Raw genomic sequence first — 16,948 nt, 5'->3', positions numbered from 1 at the left:
ATTTGAGCGCAATCCTCAAACTTAGGTCAAAAAAGCCATTTAAGCCTTTTCACAGTGAGATCTATGCGATATGGCCGAGAAATGTAATTTTGATGTTAACTCCCAAACCGCTGCGCAGAAGTCAACCAAACTTCACCCAATAGTGTATTGTATCACAATCTAGTAGTTACATTTAAAAATTTTGTTCTAGGACATTTTGTTTGAACGCAATCATCAAACTTAATTAAAAAAGTCATTTAAGCCTTTTCACAGTGAGATCTATGCGATATGGCCGAGAAATGTAATTTTGATGTTAACTCCCAAACCGCTGCGCAGAAGTCAACCAAACTTCACCCATTAGTGTATTGTATCACAATCTAGTAGTTACATGTGGAAATTTGGTTCTAGGACATTTGATTTGAGCGCAATCCTCAAACTTAGGTCAAAAAAGCCATTTAAGCCTTTTCACAGTGAGATCTATGCGATATGGCCGAGAAATGTAATTTTGATGTTAACTCCCAAACCGCTGCGCAGAAGTCAACCAAACTTCACCCAATAGTGTATTGTATCACAATCTAGTAGTTACATTTAAAAATTTTGTTCTAGGACATTTTGTTTGAACGCAATCATCAAACTTAATTAAAAAAGTCATTTAAGCCTTTTCACAGTGAGATCTATGCGATATGGCCGAGAAATGTAATTTTGATGTTAACTCCCAAACCGCTGCGCAGAAGTCAACCAAACTTCACCCAATAGTGTATTGTATCACAATCTAGTAGTTACATTTGAAAATTTTGTTCTAGGAAATTCTGTTTGAGCGCAATCATCAAACTTAATTAAAAAAGTCATTTAAACCTTTTCACAGTGAGATCTATGCGATATGGCCGAGAAATGTAATTTTGATGTTAACTCCCAAACCGCTGCGCAGAAGTCAACCAAACTTCACCCATTAGTGTATTTTATCACAGTCTAGTAGTTACATGTAGAAATTTGGTTCTAGGACATTTGATTTGAGCGCAATCCTCAAACTTAGGTCAAAAAAGCCATTTAAGCCTTTTCACAGTGAGATCTATGCGATATGGCCGAGAAATGTAATTTTGATGTTCACTCCCAAACCGCTGCGCAGAAGTCAACCAAACTTCACCCAATAGTGTATTGTATCACAATCTAGTAGTTACATTTGAAAATTTTGTTCCAGGAAATTTTGTTTGAGCGCAATCATCAAACTTAATTAAAAAAGTCATTTAAGCCTTTTCACAGTGAGATCTATGCGATATGGCCGAGAAATGTAATTTTGATGTTAACTCCCAAACCGCTGCGCAGAAGTCAACCAAACTTCACCCATTAGTGTATTTTATCACAATCTAGTAGTTACATGTGGAAATTTGGTTCTAGGACATTTGATTTGAGCGCAATCCTCAAACTTAGGTCAAAAAAGCCATTTAAGCCTTTTCACAGTGAGATCTATGCGATATGGCCGAGAAATGTAATTTTGATGTTAACTCCCAAACCGCTGCGCAGAAGTCAACCAAACTTCACCCAATAGTGTATTGTATCACATTCTAGTAGTTACATTTGAAAATTTCGTTCTAGGACATTTGGTTTGAGCGCAATCCTCAAACTTAGGTCAAAAAAGCCATTTAAGCCTTTTCACAGTGAGATCTATGCGATATGGCCGAGAAATGTAATTTTGATGTTAACTCCCAAACCGCTGCGCAGAAGTCAACCAAACTTCACCCAATAGTGTATTGTATCACAATCTAGTAGTTACATTTGAAAATTTTGTTCTAGGAAATTTTGTTTGAACGCAATCATCAAACTTAATTAAAAAAGTCATTTAAGCCTTTTCACAGTGAGATCTATGCGATATGGCCGAGAAATGTAATTTTGATGTTAACTCCCAAACCGCTGCGCAGAAGTCAACCAAACTTCACCCATTAGTGTATTGTATCATAATCTAGTAATTACATGTGGAAATTTGGTTCTAGGACATTTGATTTGAGCGCAATCCTCAAACTTAGGTCAAAAAAGCCATTTAAGCCTTTTCACAGTGAGATCTATGCGATATGGCCGAGAAATGTAATTTTGATGTTAACTCCCAAACCGCTGAGCAGAAGTCAACCAAACTTCACCCAATAGTGTATTGTATCACAATCTAGTAGTTACATTTAAAATTTTTGTTCTAGGACATTTTGTTTGAACGCAATCATCAAACTTAATTAAAAAAGTCATTTAAGCCTTTTCACAGTGAGATCTATGCGATATGGCCGAGAAATGTAATTTTGATGTTAACTCCCAAACCGCTGCGCAGAAGTCAACCAAACTTCACCCATTAGTGTATTGTATCACAATCTAGTAGTTACATGTGGAAATTTGGTTATAGGACATTTGATTTGAGCGCAATCCTCAAACTTAGGTCAAAAAAGCCATTTAAGCCTTTTCACAGTGAGATCTATGCGATATGGCCGAGAAATGTAATTTTGATGTTAACTCCCAAACCGCTGCGCAGAAGTCAACCAAACTTCACCCAATAGTGTATTGTATCACAATCTAGTAGTTACATTTGAAAATTTTGTTCTAGGAAATTTTGTTTGAGCGCAATCATCAAACTTAATTAAAAAAGTCATTTAAGCCTTTTCACAGTGAGATCTATGCGATATGGCCGAGAAATGTAATTTTGATGTTAACTCCCAAACCGCTGCGCAGAAGTCAACCAAACTTCACCCATTAGTGTATTTTATCACAATCTAGTAGTTACATGTGGAAATTTGGTTCTAGGACATTTGATTTGAGCGCAATCCTCAAACTTAGGTCAAAAAAGCCATTTAAGCCTTTTCACAGTGAGATCTATGCGATATGGCCGAGAAATGTAATTTTGATGTTAACTCCCAAACCGCTGCGCAGAAGTCAACCAAACATCACCCAATAGTGTATTGTATCACATTCTAGTAGTTACATTTGAAAATTTCGTTCTAGGACATTTGGTTTGAGCGCAATCCTCAAACTTAGGTCAAAAAAGCCATTTAAGCCTTTTCACAGTGAGATCTATGCGATATGGCCGAGAAATGTAATTTTGATGTTAACTCCCAAACCGCTGCGCAGAAGTCAACCAAACTTCACCCAATAGTGTATTGTATCACAATCTAGTAGTTACATTTGAAAATTTTGTTCTAGGAAATTTTGTTTGAGCGCAATCATCAAACTTAATTAAAAAAGTCATTTAAGCCTTTTCACAGTGAGATCTATGCGATATGGCCGAGAAATGTAATTTTGATGTTAACTCCCAAACCGCTGCGCAGAAGTCAACCAAACTTCACCCAATATTGTATTGTATCACATTCTAGTAGTTACATTTGAAAATTTCGTTCTAGGACATTTGGTTTGAGCGCAATCCTCAAACTTAGGTCAAAAAAGTCATTTAAGCCTTTTCACAGTGAGATCTATGCGATATGGCCGAGAAATGTAATTTTGATGTTAACTCCCAAACCGCTGCGCAGAAGTCAACCAAACTTCACCCAATAGTGTATTGTATCACAATCTAGTAGTTACATTTGAAAATTTTGTTCTAGGACATTTTGTTTGAGCGCAATCCTCAAACTTAGGTCAAAAAAGCCATTTAAGCCTTTTCACAGTGAGATCTATGCGATATGGCCGAGAAATGTAATTTTGATGTTAACTCTCAAACCGCTGCGCAGAAGTCAACCAAACTTCACCCAATAGTGTATTGTATCACAATCTAGTAGTTACATTTGAAAATTTGTTTCTAGGACATTTTGTTTGAACGCAATCATCAAACTTAATTAAAAAAGTCATTTAAGCCTTTTCACAGTGAGATCTATGCGATATGGCCGAGAAATGTAATTTTGATGTTAACTCCCAAACCGCTGCGCAGAAGTCAACCAAACTTCACCCAATAGTGTATTGTATCACAATCTAGTAGTTACATTTGAAAATTTTGTTCTAGAAAATTTTGTTTGAGCGCAATCATCAAACTTAATTAAAAAAGTCATTTAAGCCTTTTCACAGTGAGATCTATGCGATATGGCCGAGAAATGTAATTTTGATGTTAACTCCAAACCGCTGCGCAGAAGTCAACCAAACTTCACCCATTAGTGTATTTTATCACAATCTAGTAGTTACATGTGGAAATTTGGTTCTAGGACATTTGATTTGAGCGCAATCCTCAAACTTAGGTCAAAAAAGCCATTTAAGCCTTTTCACAGTGAGATCTATGCGATATGGCCGAGAAATGTAATTTTGATGTTAACTCCCAAACCGCTGCGCAGAAGTCAACCAAACTTCACCCAATAGTGTATTGTATCACAATCTAGTAGTTACATTTAAAAATTTTGTTCTAGGACATTTTGTTTGAACGCAATCATCAAACCTAATTAAAAAAGTCATTTAAGCCTTTTCACAGTGAGATCTATGCGATATGGCCGAGAAATGTAATTTTGATGTTAACTCCCAAACCGCTGCGCAGAAGTCAACCAAACTTCACCCAATAGTGTATTGTATCACAATCTAGTAGTTACATTTGAAAATTTTGTTCTAGGAAATTTTGTTTGAGCGCAATCATCAAACTTAATTAAAAAAGTCATTTAAGCCTTTTCACAGTGAGATCTATGCGATATGGCCGAGAAATGTAATTTTGATGTTAACTCCCAAACCGCTGCGCAGAAGTCAACCAAACTTCACCCATTAGTGTATTTTATCACAATCTAGTAGTTACATGTGGAAATTTGGTTCTAGGACATTTGATTTGAGCGCAATCCTCAAACTTAGGTCAAAAAAGCCATTTAAGCCTTTTCACAGTGAGATCTATGCGATATGGCCGAGAAATGTAATTTTGATGTTAACTCCCAAACCGCTGCGCAGAAGTCAACCAAACTTCACCCAATAGTGTATTGTATCACATTCTAGTAGTTACATTTGAAAATTTCGTTCTAGGACATTTGGTTTGAGCGCAATCCTCAAACTTAGGTCAAAAAAGCCATTTAAGCCTTTTCACAGTGAGATCTATGCGATATGGCCGAGAAATGTAATTTTGATGTTAACTCCCAAACCGCTGCGCAGAAGTCAACCAAACTTCACCCAATAGTGTATTGTATCACAATCTAGTAGTTACATTTGAAAATTTTGTTCTAGGACATTTTGTTTGAACGCAATCATCAAACTTAATTAAAAAAGTCATTTAAGCCTTTTCACAGTGAGATCTATGCAATATGGCCGAGAAATGTAATTTTGATGTTAACTCCCAAACCGCTGCGCAGAAGTCAACCAAACTTCACCCAATAGTGTATTGTATCACAATCTAGTAGTTACATTTGAAAATTTTGTTCTAGGACATTTTGTTTGAGCGCAATCCTCAAACTTAGGTCAAAAAAGCCATTTAAGCCTTTTCACAGTGAGATCTATGCGATATGGCCGAGAAATGTAATTTTGATGTTAACTCCCAAACCGCTGCGCAGAAGTCAACCAAACTTCACCCAATAGTGTATTGTATCACAATCTAGTAGTTACATTTGAAAATTTTGTTCTAGGACATTTTGTTTGAGCGCAATCCTCAAATTTAGGTCAAAAAAGCCATTTAAGCCTTTTCACAGTGAGATCTATGCGATATGGCCGAGAAATGTAATTTTGATGTTAACTCCCAAACCGCTGCGCAGAAGTAAACCAAACTTCACCCAATAGTGTATTGTATCACAATCTAGTAGTTACATTTGAAAATTTCGTTCTAGGACATTTGGTTAGAGCGCAATCATTAAACTTAATTAAAAAAGTCATTTAAGCCTTTTCACAGTGAGATCTATGCGATATGGCCGAGAAATGTAATTTTGATGTTCACTCCCAAACCGCTGCGCAGAAGTAAACCAAACTTCACCCATTAGTGTATTGTATCACAATCTAGTAGTTACATGTGGAAATTTGGTTCTAGGACATTTGATTTGAGCGCAAAATCCTCAAACTTAGGTCAAAAAAGCCATTTAAGCCTTTTCACAGTGAGATCTATGCGATATGGCCGAGAAATGTAATTTTGATGTTAACTCCCAAACCGCTGCGCAGAAGTCAACCAAACTTCACCCAATAGTGTATTGTATCACAATCTAGTAGTTACATTTGAAAATTTTGTTCTAGGAAATTTTGTTTGAGCGCAATCATCAAACTTAATTAAAAAAGTCATTTAAGCCTTTTCACAGTGAGATCTATGCGATATGGCCGAGAAATGTAATTTTGATGTTAACTCCCAAACCGCTGCGCAGAAGTCAACCAAACTTCACCCATTAGTGTATTGTATCATAATCTAGTAATTACATGTGGAAATTTGGTTCTAGGACATTTGATTTGAGCGCAATCCTCAAACTTAGGTCAAAAAAGCCATTTAAGCCTTTTCACAGTGAGATCTATGCGATATGGCCGAGAAATGTAATTTTGATGTTAACTCCCAAACCGCTGAGCAGAAGTCAACCAAACTTCACCCAATAGTGTATTGTATCACAATCTAGTAGTTACATTTAAAATTTTTGTTCTAGGACATTTTGTTTGAACGCAATCATCAAACTTAATTAAAAAAGTCATTTAAGCCTTTTCACAGTGAGATCTATGCGATATGGCCGAGAAATGTAATTTTGATGTTAACTCCCAAACCGCTGCGCAGAAGTCAACCAAACTTCACCCATTAGTGTATTGTATCACAATCTAGTAGTTACATGTGGAAATTTGGTTATAGGACATTTGATTTGAGCGCAATCCTCAAACTTAGGTCAAAAAAGCCATTTAAGCCTTTTCACAGTGAGATCTATGCGATATGGCCGAGAAATGTAATTTTGATGTTAACTCCCAAACCGCTGCGCAGAAGTCAACCAAACTTCACCCAATAGTGTATTGTATCACAATCTAGTAGTTACATTTGAAAATTTTGTTCTAGGAAATTTTGTTTGAGCGCAATCATCAAACTTAATTAAAAAAGTCATTTAAGCCTTTTCACAGTGAGATCTATGCGATATGGCCGAGAAATGTAATTTTGATGTTAACTCCCAAACCGCTGCGCAGAAGTCAACCAAACTTCACCCATTAGTGTATTTTATCACAATCTAGTAGTTACATGTGGAAATTTGGTTCTAGGACATTTGATTTGAGCGCAATCCTCAAACTTAGGTCAAAAAAGCCATTTAAGCCTTTTCACAGTGAGATCTATGCGATATGGCCGAGAAATGTAATTTTGATGTTAACTCCCAAACCGCTGCGCAGAAGTCAACCAAACATCACCCAATAGTGTATTGTATCACATTCTAGTAGTTACATTTGAAAATTTCGTTCTAGGACATTTGGTTTGAGCGCAATCCTCAAACTTAGGTCAAAAAAGCCATTTAAGCCTTTTCACAGTGAGATCTATGCGATATGGCCGAGAAATGTAATTTTGATGTTAACTCCCAAACCGCTGCGCAGAAGTCAACCAAACTTCACCCAATAGTGTATTGTATCACAATCTAGTAGTTACATTTGAAAATTTTGTTCTAGGAAATTTTGTTTGAGCGCAATCATCAAACTTAATTAAAAAAGTCATTTAAGCCTTTTCACAGTGAGATCTATGCGATATGGCCGAGAAATGTAATTTTGATGTTAACTCCCAAACCGCTGCGCAGAAGTCAACCAAACTTCACCCATTAGTGTATTTTATCACAATCTAGTAGTTACATGTGGAAATTTGGTTCTAGGACATTTGATTTGAGCGCAATCCTCAAACTTAGGTCAAAAAAGCCATTTAAGCCTTTTCACAGTGAGATCTATGCGATATGGCCGAGAAATGTAATTTTGATGTTAACTCCCAAACCGCTGCGCAGAAGTCAACCAAACTTCACCCAATAGTGTATTGTATCACATTCTAGTAGTTACATTTGAAAATTTCGTTCTAGGACATTTGGTTTGAGCGCAATCCTCAAACTTAGGTCAAAAAAGCCATTTAAGCCTTTTCACAGTGAGATCTATGCGATATGGCCGAGAAATGTAATTTTGATGTTAACTCCCAAACCGCTGCGCAGAAGTCAACCAAACTTCACCCAATAGTGTATTGTATCACAATCTAGTAGTTACATTTGAAAATTTTGTTCTAGGACATTTTGTTTGAACGCAATCATCAAACTTAATTAAAAAAGTCATTTAAGCCTTTTCACAGTGAGATCTATGCGATATGGCCGAGAAATGTAAATTTGATGTTAACTCCCAAACCGCTGCGCAGAAGTCAACCAAACTTCACCCAATAGTGTATTGTATCACAATCTAGTAGTTACATTTGAAAATTTTGTTCTAGGACATTTTGTTTGAGCGCAATCCTCAAACTTAGGTCAAAAAAGCCATTTAAGCCTTTTCACAGTGAGATCTATGCGATATGGCCGAGAAATGTAATTTTGATGTTAACTCCCAAACCGCTGCGCAGAAGTCAACCAAACTTCACCCAATAGTGTATTGTATCACAATCTAGTAGTTACATTTGAAAATTTTGTTCTAGGACATTTTGTTTGAACGCAATCATCAAACTTAATTAAAAAAGTCATTTAAGCCTTTTCACAGTGAGATCTATGCGATATGGCCGAGAAATGTAATTTTGATGTTAACTCCCAAACCGCTGCGCAGAAGTCAACCAAACTTCACCCAATAGTGTATTGTATCACAATCTAGTAGTTACATTTGAAAATTTTGTTCTAGGAAATTTTGTTTGAGCGCAATCATCAAACTTAATTAAAAAAGTCATTTAAGCCTTTTCACAGTGAGATCTATGCGATATGGCCGAGAAATGTAATTTTGATGTTAACTCCCAAACCGCTGCGCAGAAGTCAACCAAACTTCACCCATTAGTGTATTTTATCACAATCTAGTAGTTACATGTGGAAATTTGGTTCTAGGACATTTGATTTGAGCGCAATCCTCAAACTTAGGTCAAAAAAGCCATTTAAGCCTTTTCACAGTGAGATCTATGCGATATGGCCGAGAAATGTAATTTTGATGTTAACTCCCAAACCGCTGCGCAGAAGTCAACCAAACTTCACCGAATAGTGTATTGTATCACAATCTAGTAGTTACATTTAAAAATTTTGTTCTAGGACATTTTGTTTGAACGCAATCATCAAACTTAATTAAAAAAGTCATTTAAGCCTTTTCACAGTGAGATCTATGCGATATGGCCGAGAAATGTAATTTTGATGTTAACTCCCAAACCGCTGCGCAGAAGTCAACCAAACTTCACCCAATAGTGTATTGTATCACAATCTAGTAGTTACATTTGAAAATTTTGTTCTAGGAAATTTTGTTTGAGCGCAATCATCAAACTTAATTAAAAAAGTCATTTAAGCCTTTTCACAGTGAGATCTATGCGATATGGCCGAGAAATGTAATTTTGATGTTAACTCCCAAACCGCTGCGCAGAAGTCAACCAAACTTTACCCATTAGTGTATTTTATCACAATCTAGTAGTTACATGTGGAAATTTGGTTCTAGGACATTTGATTTGAGCGCAATCCTCAAACTTAGGTCAAAAAAGCCATTTAAGCCTTTTCACAGTGAGATCTATGCGATATGGCCGAGAAATGTAATTTTGATGTTCACTCCCAAACCGCTGCGCAGAAGTCAACCAAACTTCACCCAATAGTGTATTGTATCACAATCTAGTAGTTACATTTGAAAATTTTGTTCTAGGAAATTTTGTTTGAGCGCAATCATCAAACTTAATTAAAAAAGTCATTTAAGCCTTTTCACAGTGAGATCTATGCGATATGGCCGAGAAATGTAATTTTGATGTTAACTCCCAAACCGCTGCGCAGAAGTAAACCAAACTTCACCCATTAGTGTATTTTATCACAATCTAGTAGTTACATGTGGAAATTTGGTTCTAGGACATTTGATTTGAGCGCAATCCTCAAACTTAGGTCAAAAAAGCCATTTAAGCCTTTTCACAGTGAGATCTATGCGATATGGCCGAGAAATGTAATTTTGATGTTAACTCCCAAACCGCTGCGCAGAAGTCAACCAAACTTCACCCAATAGTGTATTGTATCACATTCTAGTAGTTACATTTGAAAATTTCGTTCTAGGACATTTGGTTTGAGCGCAATCCTCAAACTTAGGTCAAAAAAGCCATTTAAGCCTTTTCACAGTGAGATCTATGCGATATGGCCGAGAAATGTAATTTTGATGTTAACTCCCAAACCGCTGCGCAGAAGTCAACCAAACTTCACCCAATAGTGTATTGTATCACATTCTAGTAGTTACATTTGAAAATTTCGTTCTAGGACATTTGGTTTGAGCGCAATCCTCAAACTTAGGTAAAAAAAGCCATTTAAGCCTTTTCACAGTGAGATCTATGCGATATGGCCGAGAAATGTAATTTTGATGTTAACTCTCAAACCGCTGCGCAGAAGTCAACCAAACTTCACCCAATAGTGTATTTTATCACAATCTAGTAGTTACATGTGGAAATTTGGTTCTAGGACATTTGATTTGAGCGCAATCCTCAAACTTAGGTCAAAAAAGCCATTTAAGCCTTTTCACAGTGAGATCTATGCGATATGGCCGAGAAATGTAATTTTGATGTTAACTCCCAAACCGCTGCGCAGAAGTCAACCAAACTTCACCCAATAGTGTATTGTATCACATTTTAGTAGTTACATTTGAAAATTTCGTTCTAGGACATTTGGTTTGAGCGCAATCCTCAAACTTAGGTCAAAAAAGCCATTTAAGCCTTTTCACAGTGAGATCTATGCGATATGGCCGAGAAATGTAATTTTGATGTTAACTCCCAAACCGCTGCGCAGAAGTCAACCAAACTTCACCCAATAGTGTATTGTATCACAATCTAGTAGTTACATTTGAAAATTTTGTTCTAGGACATTTTGTTTGAACGCAATCATCAAACTTAATTAAAAAAGTCATTTAAGCCTTTTCACAGTGAGATCTATGCGATATGGCCGAGAAATGTAATTTTGATGTTAACTCCCAAACCGCTGCGCAGAAGTCAACCAAACTTCACCCAATAGTGTATTGTATCACAATCTAGTAGTTACATTTGAAAATTTTGTTCTAGGAAATTTTGTTTGAGCGCAATCATCAAACTTAATTAAAAAAGTCATTTAAGCCTTTTCACAGTGAGATCTATGCGATATGGCCGAGAAATGTAATTTTGATGTTAACTCCCAAACCGCTGCGCAGAAGTCAACCAAACTTCACCCATTAGTGTATTGTATCATAATCTAGTAATTACTTGTGGAAATTTGGTTCTAGGACATTTGATTTGAGCGCAATCCTCAAACTTAGGTCAAAAAAGCCATTTAAGCCTTTTCACAGTGAGATCTATGCGATATGGCCGAGAAATGTAATTTTGATGTTAACTCCCAAACCGCTGCGCAGAAGTCAACCAAACTTCACCCAATAGTGTATTGTATCACAATCTAGTAGTTACATTTAAAAATTTTGTTCTAGGACATTTTGTTTGAACGCAATCATCAAACTTAATTAAAAAAGTCATTTAAGCCTTTTCACAGTGAGATCTATGCGATATGGCCGAGAAATGTAATTTTGATGTTAACTCCCAAACCGCTGCGCAGAAGTCAACCAAACTTCACCCATTAGTGTATTGTATCACAATCTAGTAGTTACATGTGGAAATTTGGTTATAGGACATTTGATTTGAGCGCAATCCTCAAACTTAGGTCAAAAAAGCCATTTAAGCCTTTTCACAGTGAGATCTATGCGATATGGCCGAGAAATGTAATTTTGATGTTAACTCCCAAACCGCTGCGCAGAAGTCAACCAAACTTCACCCAATAGTGTAGTGTATCATAATCTAGTAGTTACATTTGAAAATTTTGTTCTAGGAAATTTTGTTTGAGCGCAATCATCAAACTTAATTAAAAAAGTCATTTAAGCCTTTTCACAGTGAGATCTATGCGATATGGCCGAGAAATGTAATTTTGATGTTAACTCCCAAACCGCTGCGCAGAAGTCAACCAAACTTCACCCATTAGTGTATTTTATCACAATCTAGTAGTTACATGTGGAAATTTGGTTCTAGGACATTTGATTTGAGCGCAATCCTCAAACTTAGGTCAAAAAAGCCATTTAAGCCTTTTCACAGTGAGATCTATGCGATATGGCCGAGAAATGTAATTTTGATGTTCACTCCCAAACCGCTGCGCAGAAGTCAACCAAACTTCACCCAATAGTGTATTGTATCACAATCTAGTAGTTACATTTGAAAATTTTGTTCTAGGAAATTTTGTTTGAGCGCAATCATCAAACTTAATTAAAAAAGTCATTTAAGCCTTTTCACAGTGAGATCTATGCGATATGGCCGAGAAATGTAATTTTGATGTTAACTCCCAAACCGCTGCGCAGAAGTCAACCAAACTTCACCCATTAGTGTATTTTATCACAATCTAGTAGTTACATGTGGAAATTTGGTTCTAGGACATTTGATTTGAGCGCAATCCTCAAACTTAGGTCAAAAAAGCCATTTAAGCCTTTTCACAGTGAGATCTATGCGATATGGCCGAGAAATGTAATTTTGATGTTAACTCCCAAACCGCTGCGCAGAAGTCAACCAAACTTCACCCAATAGTGTATTGTATCACATTCTAGTAGTTACATTTGAAAATTTCGTTCTAGGACATTTGGTTTGAGCGCAATCCTCAAACTTAGGTCAAAAAAGCCATTTAAGCCTTTTCCCAGTGAGATCTATGCGATATGGCCGAGAAATGTAATTTTGATGTTAACTCCCAAACCGCTGCGCAGAAGTCAACCAAACTTCACCCAATAGTGTATTGTATCACAATCTAGTAGTTACATTTGAAAATTTTGTTCTAGGAAATTTTGTTTGAGCGCAATCATCAAACTTAATTAAAAAAGTCATTTAAGCCTTTTCACAGTGAGATCTATGCGATATGGCCGAGAAATGTAATTTTGATGTTAACTCCCAAACCGCTGCGCAGAAGTCAACCAAACTTCACCCATTAGTGTATTGTATCACAATCTAGTAGTTACATTTGGAAATTTGGTTCTAGGAAATTTTGTTTGAGCGCAATCATCAAACTTAATTAAAAAAGTCATTTAAGCCTTTTCACAGTGAGATCTATGCGATATGGCCGAGAAATGTAATTTTGATGTTAACTCCCAAACCGCTGCGCAGAAGTCAACCAAACTTCACCCAATAGTGTATTGTATCACATTCTAGTAGTTACATTTGAAAATTTCGTTCTAGGACATTTGGTTTGAGCGCAATCCTCAAACTTAGGTCAAAAAAGCCATTTAAGCCTTTTCACAGTTAGATCTATGCGATATGGCCGAGAAATGTAATTTTGATGTTAACTCTCAAACCGCTGCGCAGAAGTCAACCAAACTTCACCCAATAGTGTATTGTATCACAATCTAGTAGTTACATTTGAAAATTTTGTTCTAGGACATTTTGTTTGAACGCAATCATCAAACTTAATTAAAAAAGTCATTTAAGCCTTTTCACAGTGAGATCTATGCGATATGGCCGAGAAATGTAATTTTGATGTTAACTCCCAAACCGCTGCGCAGAAGTCAACCAAACTTCACCCAATAGTGTATTGTATCACAATCTAGTAGTTACATTTGAAAATTTTGTTCTAGAAAATTTTGTTTGAGCGCAATCATCAAACTTAATTAAAAAAGTCATTTAAGCCTTTTCACAGTGAGATCTATGCGATATGGCCGAGAAATGTAATTTTGATGTTAACTCCCAAACCGCTGCGCAGAAGTCAACCAAACTTCACCCATTAGTGTATTTTATCACAATCTAGTAGTTACATGTGGAAATTTGGTTCTAGGACATTTGATTTGAGCGCAATCCTCAAACTTAGGTCAAAAAAGCCATTTAAGCCTTTTCACAGTGAGATCTATGCGATATGGCCGAGAAATGTAATTTTGATGTTAACTCCCAAACCGCTGCGCAGAAGTCAACCAAACTTCACCCATTAGTGTATTGTATCATAATCTAGTAATTACATGTGGAAATTTGGTTCTAGGACATTTGATTTGAGCGCAATCCTCAAACTTAGGTCAAAAAAGCCATTTAAGCCTTTTCACAGTGAGATCTATGCGATATGGCCGAGAAATGTAATTTTGATGTTAACTCCCAAACCGCTGCGCAGAAGTCAACCAAACTTCACCCAATAGTGTATTGTATCACAATCTAGTAGTTACATTTAAAAATTTTGTTCTAGGACATTTTGTTTGAACGCAATCATCAAACTTAATTAAAAAAGTCATTTAAGCCTTTTCACAGTGAGATCTATGCGATATGGCCGAGAAATGTAATTTTGATGTTAACTCCCAAACCGCTGCGCAGAAGTCAACCAAACTTCACCCAATAGTGTATTGTATCACAATCTAGTAGTTACATTTGAAAATTTTGTTCTAGGACATTTTGTTTGAGCGCAATCCTCAAACTTAGGTCAAAAAAGCCATTTAAGCCTTTTCACAGTGAGATCTATGCGATATGGCCGAGAAATGTAATTTTGATGTTAACTCCCAAACCGCTGCGCAGAAGTCAACCAAACTTCACCCAATAGTGTATTGTATCACAATCTAGTAGTTACATTTGAAAATTTTGTTCTAGGACATTTTGTTTGAACGCAATCATCAAACTTAATTAAAAAAGTCATTTAAGCCTTTTCACAGTGAGATCTATGCGATATGGCCGAGAAATGTAATTTTGATGTTAACTCCCAAACCGCTGCGCAGAAGTCAACCAAACTTCACCCAATAGTGTATTGTATCACAATCTAGTAGTTACATTTGAAAATTTTGTTCTAGGAAATTTTGTTTGAGCGCAATCATCAAACTTAATTAAAAAAGTCATTTAAGCCTTTTCACAGTGAGATCTATGCGATATGGCCGAGAAATGTAATTTTGATGTTAACTCCCAAACCGCTGCGCAGAAGTCAACCAAACTTCACCCATTAGTGTATTTTATCACAATCTAGTAGTTACATGTGGAAATTTGGTTCTAGGACATTTGATTTGAGCGCAATCCTCAAACTTAGGTCAAAAAAGCCATTTAAGCCTTTTCACAGTGAGATCTATGCGATATGGCCGAGAAATGTAATTTTGATGTTAACTCCCAAACCGCTGCGCAGAAGTCAACCAAACTTCACCCAATAGTGTATTGTATCACAATCTAGTAGTTACATTTAAAAATTTTGTTCTAGGACATTTTGTTTGAACGCAATCATCAAACTTAATTAAAAAAGTCATTTAAGCCTTTTCACAGTGAGATCTATGCAATATGGCCGAGAAATGTAATTTTGATGTTAACTCCCAAACCGCTGCGCAGAAGTCAACCAAACTTCACCCATTAGTGTATTGTATCACAATCTAGTAGTTACATGTGGAAATTTGGTTCTAGGACATTTGATTTGTGCGCAATCCTCAAACTTAGGTCAAAAAAGCCATTTAAGCCTTTTCACAGTGAGATCTATGCGATATGGCCGAGAAATGTAATTTTGATGTTAACTCCCAAACCGCTGCGCAGAAGTCAACCAAACTTCACCCAATAGTGTATTGTATCACAATCTAGTAGTTACATTTAAAAATTTTGTTCTAGGACATTTTGTTTGAACGCAATCATCAAACTTAATTAAAAAAGTCATTTAAGCCTTTTCACAGTGAGATCTATGCGATATGGCCGAGAAATGTAATTTTGATGTTAACTCCCAAACCGCTGCGCAGAAGTCAACCAAACTTCACCCAATAGTGTATTGTATCACAATCTAGTAGTTACATTTGAAAATTTTGTTCTAGGAAATTTTGTTTGAGCGCAATCATCAAACTTAATTAAAAAAGTCATTTAAGCCTTTTCACAGTGAGATCTATGCGATATGGCCGAGAAATGTAATTTTGATGTTAACTCCCAAACCGCTGCGCAGAAGTCAACCAAACTTCACCCATTAGTGTATTTTATCACAGTCTAGTAGTTACATGTGGAAATTTGGTTCTAGGACATTTGATTTGAGCGCAATCCTCAAACTTAGGTCAAAAAAGCCATTTAAGCCTTTTCACAGTGAGATCTATGCGATATGGCCGAGAAATGTAATTTTGATGTTCACTCCCAAACCGCTGCGCAGAAGTCAACCAAACTTCACCCAATAGTGTATTGTATCACAATCTAGTAGTTACATTTGAAAATTTTGTTCCAGGAAATTTTGTTTGAGCGCAATCATCAAACTTAATTAAAAAAGTCATTTAAGCCTTTTCACAGTGAGATCTATGCGATATGGCCGAGAAATGTAATTTTGATGTTAACTCCCAAACCGCTGCGCAGAAGTCAACCAAACTTCACCCATTAGTGTATTTTATCACAATCTAGTAGTTACATGTGGAAATTTGGTTCTAGGACATTTGATTTGAGCGCAATCCTCAAACTTAGGTCAAAAAAGCCATTTAAGCCTTTTCACAGTGAGATCTATGCGATATGGCCGAGAAATGTAATTTTGATGTTAACTCCCAAACCGCTGCGCAGAAGTCAACCAAACTTCACCCAATAGTGTATTGTATCACATTCTAGTAGTTACATTTGAAAATTTCGTTCTAGGACATTTGGTTTGAGCGCAATCCTCAAACTTAGGTCAAAAAAGCCATTTAAGCCTTTTCACAGTGAGATCTATGCGATATGGCCGAGAAATGTAATTTTGATGTTAACTCCCAAACCGCTGCGCAGAAGTCAACCAAACTTCACCCAATAGTGTATTGTATCACAATCTAGTAGTTACATTTGAAAATTTTGTTCTAGGAAATTTTGTTTGAGCGCAATCATCAAACTTAATTAAAAAAGTCATTTAAGCCTTTTCACAGTGAGATCTATGCGATATGGCCGAGAAATGTAATTTTGATGTTAACTCCCAAACCGCTGCGCAGAAGTCAACCAAACTTCACCCATTAGTGTATTGTATCACAA

Source organism: Corythoichthys intestinalis, chromosome 19, assembly GCF_030265065.1.
Source record: "Corythoichthys intestinalis isolate RoL2023-P3 chromosome 19, ASM3026506v1, whole genome shotgun sequence".
NCBI lineage: Eukaryota > Metazoa > Chordata > Actinopteri > Syngnathiformes > Syngnathidae > Corythoichthys > Corythoichthys intestinalis.
The sequence above is the reverse complement of the archived record's forward strand: the minus strand, read 5'-3'. Positions refer to the sequence as shown.